The sequence below is a fragment of the Anabrus simplex genome, chromosome 5, assembly GCF_040414725.1.
Source record: "Anabrus simplex isolate iqAnaSimp1 chromosome 5, ASM4041472v1, whole genome shotgun sequence".
NCBI classification, from domain to species: domain Eukaryota; kingdom Metazoa; phylum Arthropoda; class Insecta; order Orthoptera; family Tettigoniidae; genus Anabrus; species Anabrus simplex.
Window position 1 is genome coordinate 40,696,704 of NC_090269.1, and position 17,280 is coordinate 40,713,983.

The window sequence follows — 17,280 nt, forward strand, 5'->3', positions numbered from 1 at the left end:
ATGAAATAATTATAAATAAGTACTCCACATCATGGCCATCCATCAAGTCAGATGACAACCAGCCATAAGCCAACGGCCGTAGCCGTGTTGAAACACCGAATCCCATGAGATCTCCGAAGTTAAGCAACATTGGGCGTGGTCAGGAGTTGGATGGGTTGCCACGCGCTGTTGGTGGGGGTAAGGGAATGGAGGAGCGGAAAGGAACTGGCCACCCTACCGCACGTAAACTCTGGCTCAGGAACACCTCTGCGGAGGATTGGACCTGCCTTCGGGCAGAATAACCCTTACCTACCTACTCTACCTACCAGCCATAAGACAGCCTGCACGGTTACTACGTAACCATGTCTGGCCATCCGACCATACTTTACGTAACTGCCTGCACGGCTGCTATGGTTACACTTCCATCACACATTCTGTCGTGTTACGTTACAAAACGTTTCGGACACCCCCTCCCATCCCTTCAGCCATAATACATATTTACGTCAATAACTAACTGTGATGCAATTTTGATTGAATGATGGATTGCTTCTAACATATTATACGAGTATTTTAAATTAGCAAGGATGTAATGTCTCTTAAAAGTTTATCCCCCTGAGGGTGGGGGCGGTAGAATAACACCCACGGTATCCCCTGCCTGTCGTAAGAGGCGACTAAAAGGGGCCTCAGGGGCTCTGAACTTTGGAGCGTGGGTTGGCAACCACGGGGCCCTTAGCTGAGTCCTGGCATTGCTCCCACTTACTTGTGCCAGGCTCCTCACTTTCATCTATCCTATCCGACCTCTCTTGGTCAACTCTTGTTCTTTTCCGACCCCGACGCTATTAGGTTTGCGAGGGCTAGGGAGTTTTTCATTTTCACACCCTTCGTGGCCCTTGTCTTCCTTTGGCCGATATCTTCAGTTTTCGAAGCGTCGGACCCCTTCCATTTCTTCCCTCTGATTAGTGTTATATAGAGGATGATTGCCCAGTTGTACTTCCTCTTAATACAATAAACACCACTACCACTCTTAAAAGTTTATATCGCAAACGGCCAAGAAATTTCTCATTTTTTGTTCTTTCTAGGCAAGGGTGGGTGAAATCATGGAATGAGCTGTTTGATATAACTTCCAAATGGAAGCACCTAACGCTGTAGGCGAGACCAGGACTGCCAATTTGGCACTATGTGGCTAGATCTGGCTATTTCGAGTATTAAATTATCCAAAAAATTTCGAAAAAGCCACTAGTGGAATTCTGGCTACTTTTTCTTCCTAACTTGGCCATTTCTAGATGACTGGAACTTTATATCGCGACATTTTGTATAGTAACAGGTTTTAATATTTCTAGATTTCGCATTTTGTGAAATACTGTATTTCTTACGTAAATGACAAAAGTAACTGTTTCATAAATAACCGCCAAATATTCCGATTTGACTTTTTTCACATGTCCCCGTAGCATATCTTGGTCCGCTGAGAATTAAGTGAAAAAATCCCATTTTCTTCATGGTACCAAGGAGAATATAAGAAAAAAGTTATACATTTCACAAAAATATTAGTTGAAGAGAATGAAAATCGGCCCAACAACTCGAAATCCTCCGAATAATGTCACTGCATCGTGTGTAGTTGAAGAGCCTGTCACGGTTTTAGGTTTAAGATCTAAAAAGAACGTTGGCGAAGATTAAAATCCGTGCAAAAATATAAGTTTACAGAAGTGGGTAAATAGGTTCTCCACGACTGAATTCTGGCTAGAATTTAATCAGAATAAAGTTGCCACATTATAAAGTCCCTTGAGAATGGATGTAGTTGTTCAGTCAGGTAACCGTAGTTAATTAAAAAAAACAAGAGTGTAAAGTTTGGCCTAAGCCGTATGGAAAAATGTTTTTCGATTTGTTGGAACAAGTAACACATCCCCCCAAAAAAGCAAATTCTGAGTCATATGAGATTGAAAGTTTACGTGTCTCTATGAAATCAGGCATTCTTCGTAGCTCCTTACTTTATCCTTCCGAGTCACTGTAGAAAAAAACTCAATATATTGTTCCTGTTCAAAACAGCTAGGCCTACTGTACAATTCGAAAAGGTGCAGTTGTGAGAAGTTCAATACGACTATCGTGGACATTTCTATAGTTTTTGTTTGTTTGTTTGTTTGTTTGTTTGTTTGTTTGTTTGTTTGTTTGTTTGTGTGTTTGTTTGTTTGTTTGCTTAGGTCGGTTTTGATTAGCGATACGGCCAGAGAGAGTTTGAAAAACAGAATAGGATATAAATACCTCAAAATTGACAATTTTTGAGTTGTCGCAATTTCGAACCTGACGTTCGGTATCTTTTTGTTCAGTGAGTTCAATAACATTTCAAGTAAATTGTACGTTTTTCACTCTCCCATGGCCACTATTTGCAAGCGATCAGTTTTAGCTATTTTCGTCATCAGGTGTTGGCAACACTGGACAAGTCATGTTCCGCCCTCCCAAGGTGCTCCCATTCTAAAGTGTTACCAACAACTTATGCCATGATCCCCTCCACCCTTGTCTAGGACAAACAAAACTCAGAAAATGCTCGGTCGTTTGCGAAATAATTTTCATCCTTGAAAACATAATACCTTAGAAACAATCCGTAAATATATCAAAATTGCATCACAGTTAGTTATTCAATTAATTTGCGTTTTATTGCCAAAAAAAAGTCCACGTTTTTCGTTTTCTTAAGCATTATACCATTTTCTAGAAGGAGTAACCATCGCCGTAGAAACGTCTAGTTTGGTACAAAAAAACTCCTTCTTCCATTGTTAATTAACAGTTAAAAACACTGTTATATTACCTAATAATATAGCGACAGATTCGCACATGTTCATATCATAATGTGTCCATAAACTTTCTGGCTAAACTGTACATCTTTGTGTACACTATAAAATACCCATAGCAACGAGTTCAATGCCTTCTTTATGTTTTAAATTACTGAGTTCACCCGCAAGGGGGGTTTATTCTGTCCTGATATCTCGATCAGTTGTTTCCACGTCCTGACATGTGTTATACAACTACCAGGCTAGCCTTTACACACAAAGCATAGTGATACTGTCGGCAATTATAATCTAAGTGGTTTTTATGTGTGTCCCCTTCGGTTTTTAATCAGTTTGGGTAGGAGGGGCGCAATGTAGGCATATGATAATTTATTGCTTCAAAGTGATGTACAGTAGACGTCTCATTCTAAATTCCCTATATTACTCCCGCTGAATGAAGGCCTTATGATTCGTATATCGATCAGGTCACAAGCTCGGTAGTTGACAGGCCTAACAGCAAACATGATTGTTTTAAATTCATTGTACATCAAATGCAGGCTGGTAGGAAGATAAAGAGTAACGTTATAAGGGATAATTATTGTCATATATTGAACTAGTGGACCCGTGCGTTGCTCCACAGAATTCCTTATAAATAGGTCAGATAACTCATCTTAATATGTCTGCCGCAGTCATGTTGTTTTTCCTGCCCATTTCAATAATTTTATGAGCATTTAATACCGATAATAGTTTATGGATTTTCCATTAAAAAAGTGTTTATTTTTAAAGAAGATTCCAAATACCAATTTTAACGTATGTAACATCTTCAGTTGTACGATCCTGCCCGTATGTGTGTCTTACCCTACAGTTTTCTTTCCCAAACAGTAACTCATAATATGTTTACCATACCGATTGGGAACGAACTTCGACTTAAACGGCATTCAGAGTGTCACAGTTCATCTCAGCTACCCCAATGACTATGAATTCGTCACTAATATCGTCATTTTCGGATTTTTAAGTTTCACCTGCTTCCTGTAGGGTTGCTAGGAGTTTCTTGGCCCTACAGTATTTTTTCCAGATAAAAGCAGAAATAAGTTTTAAGCAACACATCATAATCTTCACATACTGGTGGGTAGGCAAACCGCTGATCGGACTTGTCTTGCGGTTTGCTTATCTTCCCCTATTTTATTTTTCACCCCTTAATGCGGAATTACCAATCAGATTTCGTTCAAACCACTTTATAATCCCTCTCACATGTAGTAAGAACAAACTGTGAAAATTTCAGCGAAATCGGTCCAGTAGTTTTTGAGTCTATTAGCTTCAAACATACCAACATCCAATTTATATATATATAGATCAATCGCTGGATAACATTAAAGGTCAGACAAATTTTGATAATCGGACAGTGATGATGATAATCATTATGATAATAATAATAATAATAATAATAATAATAATAATAATAATAATAATAATAATAACAATCCTAGAAGTAGTATGACAAGTATGATAGAAAAACTTGGGTAGGAGAAACTGGGGACTAGAAGGAAACTAACACGGTTATGTGCCATGTATAATGCCTACACGAATAAGCGAGCTTGGAGAGAGTTGATCAGTCGACTAGAAAAGCCCTGTCACATAAGCAGGACTGATCATCCACATAAAGTAAAAGATCGCAGAAAACTATGGTAAATATTCGTTTGTAAATCGGGGAACTGTTGATTGGTGTACCGGGTGGTACACCTCCACGCCGCTAATTCAAATATTCCGCCAGTGGAAACTCCTCTTCAGGAGAAAGCCTGAACTTTAACAAACTGAATTAACTCAACGGTTTTTCGGAAGATGTCACTAAGGTAAATTTGGTAATTTTGAAGTGTTCTGAACTGTGTCTATTTTGATTTGTGTTTGTTTGCTCCGTATCAAGAAGTTTGGACATTCTCTAACAGATGTCTCTACCAAAACTTTGATAACGCACTCTGGTGTAAAGGAATGAACTTTCTTGAAGAAATTTAGGATTCATAAGTTTTGTTTTTACTAAATTTTGTTCTGTGGTTTCGGGGTTGGCAACAGTTATCCTTCTTTCCGCCTGTTTTGAATTTAACCAATAACTAATTTTTGTAATTAATTTTTGACCAATAGTGTCTTTCCTTCTCGATGTTGATGTGTAACTTTTAGCGACCCAATAAAATTGAGGGGGTTGACGGTGCAAGTGTTGGGTGTCTCGAGCTGTACCTATCAGTCTTCCCTTGCACAAACTTTGTCACATTGTTCTCCTCTCAAATTTAGTGACTTTTTTTTTATCCCTTCGCCAATCCTTGGTTTAATGTCACGTGTCAAAAGCGCATTTTCTCTTTCTTTCTTTCTTTCTTTCTTTCTTTCCTTCTTTCTTTCTTTCTTTCTTTCTGAAAGGTCTCGAATTCTCCACGAGGGTATAAAAACTGCTGATTTTCTTGTCTCGGTGCCACTTCAGTAACATCCTTCTTAGTGTGTGGATAGGTAGCAGGGGGCGGGAAGCGCCTATTTCTCCAAGGCAGCAGTTCATCTACAAGGTAATGGCCTGTTAACATCTTCATTTCTTGCTAGCTCAGCAGTTTAACTCTCGGGGAGGGTTCGAAACCTTTAGTATGTAACCTACCCTTTTAAAATGTAAATTCTTTTCTATCTATGTACAAATTACAAATCTGTTAAGCGGGGATAGAGAGTGCTTCACCCTCTCGAACTCCCCTTCATTTTGAATTTGAGGTGACTATGTTTTCGTAACCGTTTTTCTCTTCCTTCTTAAAGTCTTAAACTTATTTTGCCGACTAGTCACCTCCATAGATTGGGGTTAGCCCCTGTATCATCGGCCTAGCTCCACATAGGTTATTAGACAAAAACTTGGTGTAGGAGTACAAGTTATCGCCTCCATTCAGTTTGTATTTTGGGCCATTTTTCTTAACCTGTTTGTTTTCTTCATGCGAAGGCCCCGTAGGTTGGGTATTAATTACTCCTGTTTCCTTGTGTGCCTTAAGGGCAGATAGAAATGAAGTTTGTGGTAGCCTTGGATAGGCTTGTAAAATCGAGAGCGGGACAGCTCTTTATTGTGTTGTGGTAATAGTGCCTTAGAGAGGCTTGAGATGTAAAATTGGGAGCTAATGTTCCATGTAGGCCTAATTAAGGGTGTTCTGCCCTTTGGTATCTTGTTATTGTGAGCTGAGAGCTCAGAAATTATTTTTGGGGGCTCGAAGCCCAGATCTTGTAATTACCCCCTAAATGTTGTGATTTCTTTGTATCTAATTTTGGCTTGTTGTTGACTTGTTAAGTTTACAAATTATATGTCATCGTTGTTAAGTTTTGAAAATATAACCTTTGTTAAAGTTTTAAATTAACTTTAATTTTGTAGTTGAGACCTATTCCCGCCCGCACCTTCTTTCACCTCTAACTACCACGGATAAGTCCGTAACAATTGGAATGCATTACTTGTAGCTGTGTTAGAGCATTTTCCCAAAAATATCAGATGCTTCAAGAATAGACTCTAGCATTCTGTAAATTGTGTACAGTATAGTGTTCTATGTGATGGTCTCATATTTTAATGCAACGCTCAACCCACTGTAAATTGTACTATTAAGACAGCTGGTATGGCATGTGAGAATTTGTATATGAACGTGCTGTGTGTAAAATGATAAGATCATAGTTAGTAATTGACCGGGCAATCTACCATAAGTCATAGTGTTAAATTTTGAAGTACTTAAGAAACGTGTGATTTTGTATATAACAGTGTTGTAATTTTAAGCTAGTAGTAAGCTCAACCTATAGTACTGTAAGCCGTAGTGTTAAAAACTGGAAATAATTAAGTTGTGTGTGAATTTGTATATGATGATGCTGGATTTACAATGTTAAACTAGTAGTATTTCTTGTAATATTTTATTACCATGGAATGTCTTGTTGTACTCTTTTTGTTGTTGTTGTTGGTTAATTCTGTTTTAACTTTACTTCATCAAACTATTGTAAGTGATCATAGCCAGCGGGATATTACCTATTTACGACACATTTTTAATAATAATAATAATAATAATAATAATAATAATAATAATAATAATAATAATAATAATAATAATAATAATTGATAAGATATTTCCACTTGGGAAATCAAATGATCATAAATAATGAATAGCATCCGTGCAGGCTGTGATGTGAAGTACTGATGGATGCGACCACGGCATACAGATTCACGGCATGTACAGCTCTTTTTATACAGACCCATGGCCTTTAGTCCGGCCCCATGGCTAAATGGTTAGTGTGCTGGCTTTTGTTCAAAGTGGTCCCGGGTTCGATTCCCGGCAGGGTCAGGAATTTTAACCTTAATTGGTTAATTTCGCTGGCACTGGGGCTGGTGTATGTGTCGTCTTCATCATCATTATATCCTAATCACGGGCGTCAAATCAAAAGACCTGCACCTGGCGAGCCGAACTTGTCCTCGGACGCTCCGGCACTAAAAGCCATACGCCATTTAATTTTTTTTCATGGCCTGTGGATCTCTCTAGGTACTATTGCTAGATAACATTGTGTCATGCATTTTGTTGCATGACACTACAGTATTTCTTTACACAAACTTTCGGACGAACCCCAGCTCTAAGACATATTCGTGTTAATAATACTAATAATAAGCCTCCGTGGCTCAGACGGCAGCGCGTCGGCCTCTCGCCGCTGGATGCCGTGGTCCAAATCCCGGTCACTCCACGTGAGGTTTGTGCTGGACAAAGCGGAGGGGGGACAAGTTTTTCTCCGGCTACTTCTGTTTTCACCATCATCTTTCATCCAGCAACACTGTCCATTCTCCTTTCATAGCATCTATCAGTCATTAATAAATCACTTTGTGAGTGGCGACCCCATCGTACTAATAGCCTATATCTGCTTCATTCATTCCATCCCTGACCCGGTCAATGACTGGAAAACAGGTTGTAGGTTTTCATTTCAATAATAATAATAATAATAATAATAATAATAATAATAATAATAATAATAATAATAATAATAATTTTGTGTGGCTGTTGCTTGGTCCCTTGAAACGCAAAACCTCCGATAAGGATAGACGACATCTGCCGTGTAGGCCTAACTTACGGGAAAATGTGCACTGATGTGATGTGTGTAATGTGCGAGTTGCAGAAATGTTGGATGCAGCACCCTCACATTCAGTTCCCGAGTTAATAAATCACACTTTACCGGGCGAGCTGGCCGTGCGCGCAGAGGCGCGCGGCTGTGAGCTAGCATCCGGGAGATAGTAGGTTCGAATCCCACTATCGGCAGCCCTGAAAATGGTTTTCCGTGGTTTCCCATTTTCACACCAGGCAAATGCTGGGGCTGTACCTTAATTAAGGCCATGGCCGCTTCCTTCCAACTCCTAGGCCTTTCCTATCCCATCGTCGCCATAAGACCTATCTGTGTCGGTGCGACGTAAAGTCCCTAGCAAAATAAATAAATAAATAAATAAATCACACTTTCGCCAGACTTCCAGCAACAGGCAAATTTCCGCATCTGCCACATTCTTCTTCGCGTTGAAAAAGTGAATAAGAGCACGAACGTTCTGCTTGGACCATTGATGCTGTCGACCCTTCATCTGTGAGGTTAATAATCATGATGCACACACAAGGAAACCAACCAATAAAATATAGGAATAACTTTAACACCATATTTATAGATGATAAACGTCCTGTAAACTTACTTTCAGGACACGCCCAGGTAATAATCAGTTACCTTTGTTCTCTCCATAGCTAAATGGCTAGTATGCTGGCCTTTTGTCACAGGATTCCCGGGTTCGATTTCCGGCAAGGTCAGGAATTTTAACCTTCATTGGTTAATTTCTCTGGCACGTGGGCTGGGTGTATTTGTCGTCTCCATCATCATTTCATCCTCATCATGACGCGCAGTTCGCCTATGGGCGTCAAATCAGAAGACCTGCACCTGGCGAGGCGAACTTGTCCTCGGACACTCCCGGCATTAAAAGCCATACTGGTACGCCATTTCCATTTTTTACCTGTGTTCTGTAAATTGGGACTGACCGACGGGTTTGCTATAAAGAAGTATACTTCATTTTAATGTCTCATTCAATCAGTAAAATTTAGCTTGTTTCGAATCAATAAACTAACTCCTCGAGAGGATAAATCTTCGTTTAAAGATGGAACGATATATTTTCATAACGCTAGGGGCACCATCACGTGATCATTTATTAGGGACTCCCTGATTAATGGCTCTTCAAATGAAGTGGAGGCTTGATTTGGATGCACGTTCAGTAGCAGTGAAACAGGTAGCAGGATCCAGTTTCGATAAACATCGCTCCACTAAGGCACTGCGGTCAGGCCACGAGAAGTAGAGTTTTTAAAACTCGACTTGGCTTGTCTGCCGAACACTCTCCTTTCTAACAATCGTGCAACTGTATCAGTGACAAATCTTGAGAAAGGCAACTCCACCGATATGCATCATTACGTTCTGTGTTTGTGTGTGGAGATTAAGTCTCACAGCTGTTTGCAAGTACTGTGTTTTTAAGGTACTGTACTTCCTTCGCATAATAAATATGAAGATCGCGAGTAAGTGGCAAAGTGTGACCAAACAGAGATATCAGGTTGACCGTTGAGAATGTGCTGAAATACCAACACAGATGACCAGTGTAAAGAATGCTGCTGGGACTGTGCTTATTTTGTCATGACTAGAGCCCGGATTCGCCAGGCTGAGTGGCTCAGACGGTTAAGGCGCTGGCCTTCTAACCCCAACTTGGCAGGTTCGATCCTGGCTCAGTCCGGTGGTATTTGAAGGTGCTCAAATACGACAGCCCCGTGTCGGTAGATTTACTGGCACGTAAAAGAACTCCTGCGGGACTAAATTCCGGCACCTCGGCGTCTCCGAAGACCTTAAAAAAGTAGTTAGTGGGACGTAAAACAAATAACATTATTATTATTAGAGCCCGGATTATATGTAATTACGTATTCTGTTCCCATATATGTAGCTGCAAGGAGAGCTAAAATGTCGGCGAATCACACTAAAAGGACCATTATTCGAGGAGTTTAAAGTTACATATTTTTACATATTTCGATGCATAATAAATATTTTGATAAATGTTACATATTTTAAATATTTTGAAGGATATTTCGCATTTGAAAGAAAACAATTATTTTTTCACTAATTTTGCATCGATTTAAGTCCTTTAATTAAATACTTGAAAACAGTTTAAAAGCCTGTACGTCTCTAACATCTAAAAATAATTTAATAATTTAAAGTGAGGTATTCTGTGAAAGAATCGCACCCTTAGGTATGTTGACGGTGCAAGTGTTGGGTGTCTCGTGGTGTACCTATCAGTCTTCCCTAGCACAAACTTTATCACAGTGTTCTCCTCTCAAATTCAGTGGCTTTTTTTTTATCCCTTCGCCAATCCTTGGTTTAATGTCACGTGTCAAAAGCGCATTTTCCCTTTCTTTCTTTCTTCTTCGGTTATTACCCATGCTTTACTTCTATAAAGAGGTACACTCCATACAAAAGTCTTCAGAAACATTTTTTAATAAGCATAACTTATCTGTGATTCATGCGATCAATTTTCTTGTCTCTTAATAAGGACGTTCCTTGCTTGAGCAAGTCTACAATTAAATATTTCTTTGCCGGGCAATTTGGAATGCATGTGAAGTTGAAAGATCTTTTTCTATACATAAGAGCATCGTAACAGACAGGAAGCATTGCATGACGGGAAAATATTTGGAAAAACATTTAGTTATTAACTGCGCCTCCAAATGAAATTCAGAGGTTAACATCTGCACTTTAACTTTCTTCGGTTTCCTTTCCTTTTCTGTGTATAAGAATACATCAAATAAATCTTAGATATTAATTAACTACATATGTTGTCAGTTTTAGCTACATATTTATGTACATATTTCTCGTTTTTATATTACATACAATCCGGGCTCTAGTCATGACCGCCATCTGCCTGCTTACTTTTCCTTACTTCACTCCATTTAACGTATTTAAATGCTACTCTTGTCAGAAGACATAAAGTAATACAGGATGTAAAAATAAGGCATGGTCAATCTTTTAGGCCGCATTCCTCACACGGAGAAAATGTGTTATAAGGACATGGGTTCAGAAACGCTAGATTTCTAAAACAATAATAATGGGTAACACAGAGGAACAGAACGTAGGCGACGAGCATAAAACGAGAAACTCATACATCCCTTAGCATTGATACATGCATGAGCCCGCCGTCGGATTGAATTCCAAATGCGCTGATATAGGATAGCCTTGCAGGAGCAGTCCTGCTCATGAAAGCAAGTTCACGGGTTCGATTCCTGCTGCGATAACCGATTTTTGAAGGACAGACAAAAGACTTAGCACTCCATGTCATTACCGTTGGCATGTTAAAAGATTTTTGGTGACACGCTCACTGTCACTCGACAAAATCAAATTCTACCCTCATTTACCCTCTGATTAGTGGTAATAGAGGATGGATGCCAAGTTCTACTTCTTCTTCTTAAAACAGTAATCACTACGACCACCTCAGCCAAGGGAACCGTCCAGTATACATCCGCTTTCGTTGCTACACAACAGGACAGTGTAGAAAATGGTAAACAGGCCGTGTAGATGGCACCACTTTCGAAGGTCTGCAATGCGGTACTTGAGGTCATACTATTATTATTTTCTTGCTAGTGGTTTTACGTCGCACCGACACAGATGGGTCTTATGGCGACGATGGGAGGAAAGGTCTAGGATTGGGAAGGAAGCGGCCATGGCCTTGAGTAAGGCACAGCCCCAGCATTTGCCTGGTGTGAAAATGGGAAACCACGGAAAACCATCTTCAGGACTGCCGACAGTGGTATTCGAACCCACTATCTCCCAGATATATTATTATTATTATTATTATTATTATTATTATTATTATTATTATTATTATTATTAAGTCGTCTTGCGATGGAATGAGGGAGAATGTATTGTAACCCCTGTGATCGTAATCCTAGTGTAGTGCAATCAGGAATAGTTTTTTAACAAAATACTTAACGATATTCGACCTGATATACCATAAATCGTAATTAAGTTTGACTTTGAAGATCGTTGATGAAGAGAATGTTTATTGTTCTCGAAACGTGCTCGATAAATACATAGTGTTATTAACAGAAAGTGTATTGAAAAGATTCAAACATCATACTATTTTAAAAATAGATTTTTATATGTTTAGACAAGTCAATGCACGAATAAATAACGACACCTGTTATGGTCAAGTATACCAACGATTAAAATTAGATTATCCAATATCCGAAATAAGGCAGAGTCGCCGAGAGTAAAGCACAGTAATAATTTCAGTGTGTTTTTAAATAATTCGCTATAGCGAACATAGGTTCTGAGTATGAAGGTGATTAAGAAATACGAATCATTTGGTTTAGGAAGCTGTAATTGCTGAGTGAGTTTTCTTTCTCAGCTTAATGGACACAACCAGCAGAATATAAAAAAACAAACAGCATTTCTTTTACACACCCTAAATAACCTTTACACTTACACTTCAAAGACGTGCTCGATATGGGCGTAGTGCGTCTCAATATTTTGTCCTACTGCTGGAGCACATTAACTCCGAATGCAAACAAGACAATAATGCGATAAGATCTCCTAATTGCGGCAGTCGTCAAGGGAGGCAGGTTTTTCCTTACATTAGCTAGTCGATAGCCACGGGGGCCGCAAGAAGAGCCGCAATCGATATCACCTATAGCGGGGGTGCGCGGGGGCGGGCTTCATCACTGAGGCGCCATCGCAATCTTCACTTGCCGCCGCCATCGCTCCTGTCTGTCTTGTCTTCATTCACATTCCATACTGCACTACAAGTGCGATCTATTTCTCCGGCATAGAGATCAGCCATGTTTTCATGACACAGTTTAGGAACCAAAAAGTGCGCTTATTTCGTCATCTGTCTGCTTGCTTTTACTTATTTTACTGTGTTATTTGAGGTATGTCTAGCTACGGCGGTAAAGGCGTGCTAGGTTCACATAAAAAGACGTGAGATCGATTCCCCGCCAGGAAGTCGAAACATTTACAAATAACATTTCAATTTTTGGAGTGGAGTATGGTCCTAGGATTCACTCAATCTACACCAGTAATCAATATCAGGTTAAATCCCGAGGGGAAAAAATACCCACTGTACCTTTATAGTGACGAAGTTACGGGTATTAGGCCTACAAGCTTTTTTTTACCATCCGCTCCTCAGGAATCCTTTATGGCAAGTACGGAGAGAGTATTGTTTTATTACATTATTTATTTATTTATTTATTTATTTATTTAGAGTTCATTTTTTTCCTTTCTTAATTCGTTTACCCTCCAGGGTTGGTGTCTCCCTCGTACTCAGCGAGAAATCCCACCTGTACCTCCTCAAGAGCAGTGTCCTGGAGCGTGAGACTTTGGATCCGGTATACAACTGGGTAGGAGGACCAGTACCTCCCCAGGAGGCTTCACCTGCTGTGCTGAAAAGGGGCCTGGTGGGGGTTAGGAAGATCGGAAGGGATAGATACGGAAGAGGGAAGGAATCGGCCATGGCCGTAAGTTAGGTACCATCCCGGCATTTGCCTGGAGGAGAAGTGGGAAACCACGAAAAACCGCTTCGAGGATCGCTGAGGTGAGAATCGAAACCCCCCCCTCTACTCAGTTGACCTCCCGAGACTGAGTGGACCCCGTTTCAGTTCTCGTACGACTTTTTAAATTTCGTGGCAGAGCCGGGAATCGAACCCGAGCCTCCGGAGGTGGCAGCTAATCACACTAACAACTACACCACAGAGGCGGACGCTATTTATTTCTTTATTTATTTATACATTGGACTCCTCCACGGATTTTTAATTACTTAAAGGTTCATCTGCTGCCTACTGTCATTTCTTGATGGATGCAGTACTTGGCACAGGACAGAATAAACTGTAGCTTCCACCGAAGTTCTAGTCTCATCCATAACTGTGACAGTATGGAAGCTGCTGAGTAATGAGTGACATTCGAAGCTCGACTAGTGCGTCCGAGTGTTATGAAAGGTGTTGCGCATAGGGTCACTCGTGCTACAATAGCATTGGCTGGCCCAATGGAAAACAATGGCCAACTACCTCACTCCTCAACTTGCCTAGTAAGCCTCAGTTTGGTACTGCCATTGGTATTTGTAATTTTCCTACAACTGCTTAGCCTTTCGTGGTGATATTTGAAGATCTAATTAGCCTCTGGGCTGATGACCTAGCAGACACACATCCATCTGAAAACATATATAATTACTGAATATGGTTTCAGGAAGGGAAGTTTGAACACCTTTGAGGATCGAGTTAGGGGGCTAATTTTCGTTCATAAATTGCAACAGGTTTAAGGGAGAAATTCAAGTAAATATTTCCTTTTTAACAGTTTGGAAATCTTAATCAACAATCCTTCTGTTCCTACTGTGATGCTGAATTCATCTTCAAAACTTATATGAGGCGTACTGTCCGGAATTTTCTAGGTAGTTCTTGTACTATTTAATTCAATGATCGATGAGTAAGGCAGTCTCTCTCTCTCTCTCTCTCTCTCTCTCTCTCTCTCTCTCTCTCTCTCTCTCTCTCTCTCTCTCTCACACACACACACACACACACACACACACTTGAGAGGGCGTGGTGAGATGTCAAGGGTATTTGCAGAGTTTTCGGCCATGCTGACCGATCTTTAAGTAGCTGCAAAGCGTCGAATGACCACTTTCCAACAGGTGTCCTTATCTGATCAACTCTTCTGATAGGTGCTCGTCCTTGAGATCTGTCTCTAGCACCTTCTGGGGTAATCACATAAATGGGATTGTAAATAAAGGGTACCGATCTCTGCACATGGTCATGAGGGTGTTTAGGGGTTGTAGTAAGGATGTAAAGGAGAGTGCATATAAGTCTCTGGTAAGACCCCAACTAGAGTATGGTTCCAGTGTATGGGACCCTCACCAGGATTACCTGATTCAAGAACTGGAAAAAATCCAAAGAAAAGCAGCTCGATTTGTTCTGGGTGATTTCCGACAAAAGAGTAGCGTTACAAAAATGTTGCAATGTTTGGGTTGGGAAGAATTGAGAGAAAGAAGAAGAGCTGCTCGACTAAGTGGTATGTTCCGAGCTGTCAGCGGAGAGATGGCGTGGAATGACATTAGTAGACGAATAGGTTTGAATGGCGTTTATAAAAGTAGGAAAGATCACAATATGAAGATAAAGTTGGAATTCAAGAGGACAAACTGGGGCAAATATTCATTTATAGGAAGGGGAGTTAGGGATTGGAATAATTTACCAAGGGAGATGTTCAATAAATTTCCAATTTCTTTGAAATCATTTCGGAAAAGGCTAGGAAAGCAACAGATAGGAAATCTGCCACCTGGGCGACTGCCCTAAATGCAGATCAGCATTGATTGATTGATTGATTGATTGATTGATTGATTGATACGGCCTTTTCCTTCCTTCCTTCCTTCCTTCCTTCCTTCCTTCCTTCCTTCCTTCCTTCCTTCCTTCCTTCCTTCCATCCTCCTTGAAGTATGACCGAAGTATCTTGACCTTCTCCATGAGTCTGTCTTCGATTATGATCTCTTCAAGAACCGAAGCGTACAAGGTATGCGCATGGCTGGACAGTGGACCCACTTTTCCATTTCTTCTATCTTATTCCTGTTAGTCGTTTTTAACAATCCAGGTTTCAGTGACGTACGTGGCGTTCGGAAATTTCAACCTATTTAGCAGCTCCAGTTTAGTTTTGTCTCTCCATATCGCCGAGATCCTACGAATGTATTGCAGACGAAATTTTTCAAGAACTGAAAAGGGGCCGGAGTGCGGGGCGCAGACACGATACATCACTTAAATACGCCCATGCCTACTATCTTATTTATATTATTCTTCCTCTCTCTGGTATATTCATTCTAATACCATCTTCCGAGCTGCCGACGAAGGAGTTCAAACTACAAGCTTAGATCTTCTTTTCTTTTAGAAGTATTATTGAGAAGCCCGGCTGAGTGGCTCAGATGATGACCCTAACTTGGCAGGTTCGATCCTGGCTCAGTCCGGTGGTATTTGAAGATGTTCAAATACGTCAGCCTCGTGTCAATAAATTTACTGGCACACAAAAGAACTCCTGCGGTACTAAATTCTGGCACCTCGGCGTCTCCAGGAACAGCAAAAATAGTTAGTGGGACATAGTCAAATAACACTATTATAACTGGAAGCCTACACTTTGTGAGAGTCCTATTTTCACCAGGCTAACGCCAAAAATGTGAATTAACGCCACAGTTACAACCTATCTAGAAACCTAGTGGTATTGTAACGTTGAACAAGCAAAGAATTTAAGTCTCTATAGGTAGTGTTACGAGGGCTGATTCAAAAATCATGGTAACAATGGAGACAAATGAAACTGCAGTAATAAAAAAGACAGAAACAAGAGAAGAAATATAATATAGTTCAATTAATATAGTTATAAAGTATGCAGTGAGTAAAGAAGTAATGAATATTACGGTACAACAAGAAATAAGCAAAATATTTCTTTAGACTCGAAAATAGACTTTAACGCAGGAGAAGTACTAAGTAAATTTGAAAGTGTACGACAAGTGGTAGGGATACACGAATCTGTGGTAAAGTAAAAGGACAGACATTTAATTTTAAAATCGTTTTATAGTCGTACAACTTGTATACAATCATTTTTACGTATCATATAAGCTGTTTATCATCCTTCAAAGTCTCGTAGATTGTCCATGGTCAGTCGCCATCGATGAAGAAGTCAGACAAATACCATCGGCTGCAATGTGCACTTCCCCGCATCGATATGATCGTACAATGTCCTGTTTGTTCGCAAAGCGCAATAATAATAATAATAATAATAATAATAATAATAATAATAATAATAATAATAATAATAATAATAATAATAATAATTTTATGCCCCACTAATTACTTTTGACAGTTTTCGGAGACACCGAGGTTCCGGAATGTTGTCCCGCATGAATTATTTTACGTGCAGTAAATCTACCGACACGAGGCTGACCACCGGACTGAGCCAGAATCGAACCTGCCAAGTTGCGGTCAGAAGGCCAGCGCCTCAACCGTCTGAGCCACCGGCTGTTGGCAAAACGTTTCGCACGTAATGACTACTTCAAAGAATATTACGTTCATACCCCATCTGGCGGCAACATTACGAAGTTCATGTAACGTACTTCGAAATGTATATATTACATATTCGGCGTTGGCACAGTTTAAGGAAATAAAAAATCGTTACCATGAATTCCGAATCAACCCTCGTATACTCCCTGGGTAAGGTTCTATGGCCTACTGAGTATTATCTTGACACCCCTGCTGTAGCCTAAGCACCTGCTAGCAAGCTCGCTCGAACCGTATAATTATATATATATAAGTCCGCCTCTGTGGTGTAGTGGTTAGCGTGATTCGCTACCGGAGGCCCGGGTTCGATTCCCGGCTCGGCCACGAAAATTTGAAAAGTGGTATCAGGGTTGGAACTGGGTCCACTCAGCCTCGGGAGGTCAACTGAGTAGAGGAGGGTTCGATTCCCACCTCAGCCATCCTCGAAGTGGTTTTCCGTGGTTTCC

General features: G+C 40.2%; 1 protein-coding gene across 4 annotated transcripts in view; it reads right to left on the minus strand.

The window, feature by feature from the left end:
• The window catches only part of LOC136874301 (homeobox protein araucan), a 633,626-nt gene that overhangs the window by 74,794 nt on the left and 541,552 nt on the right, over nt 1–17,280 (minus strand). The gene's annotated exons all lie outside the window — the stretch shown is intronic.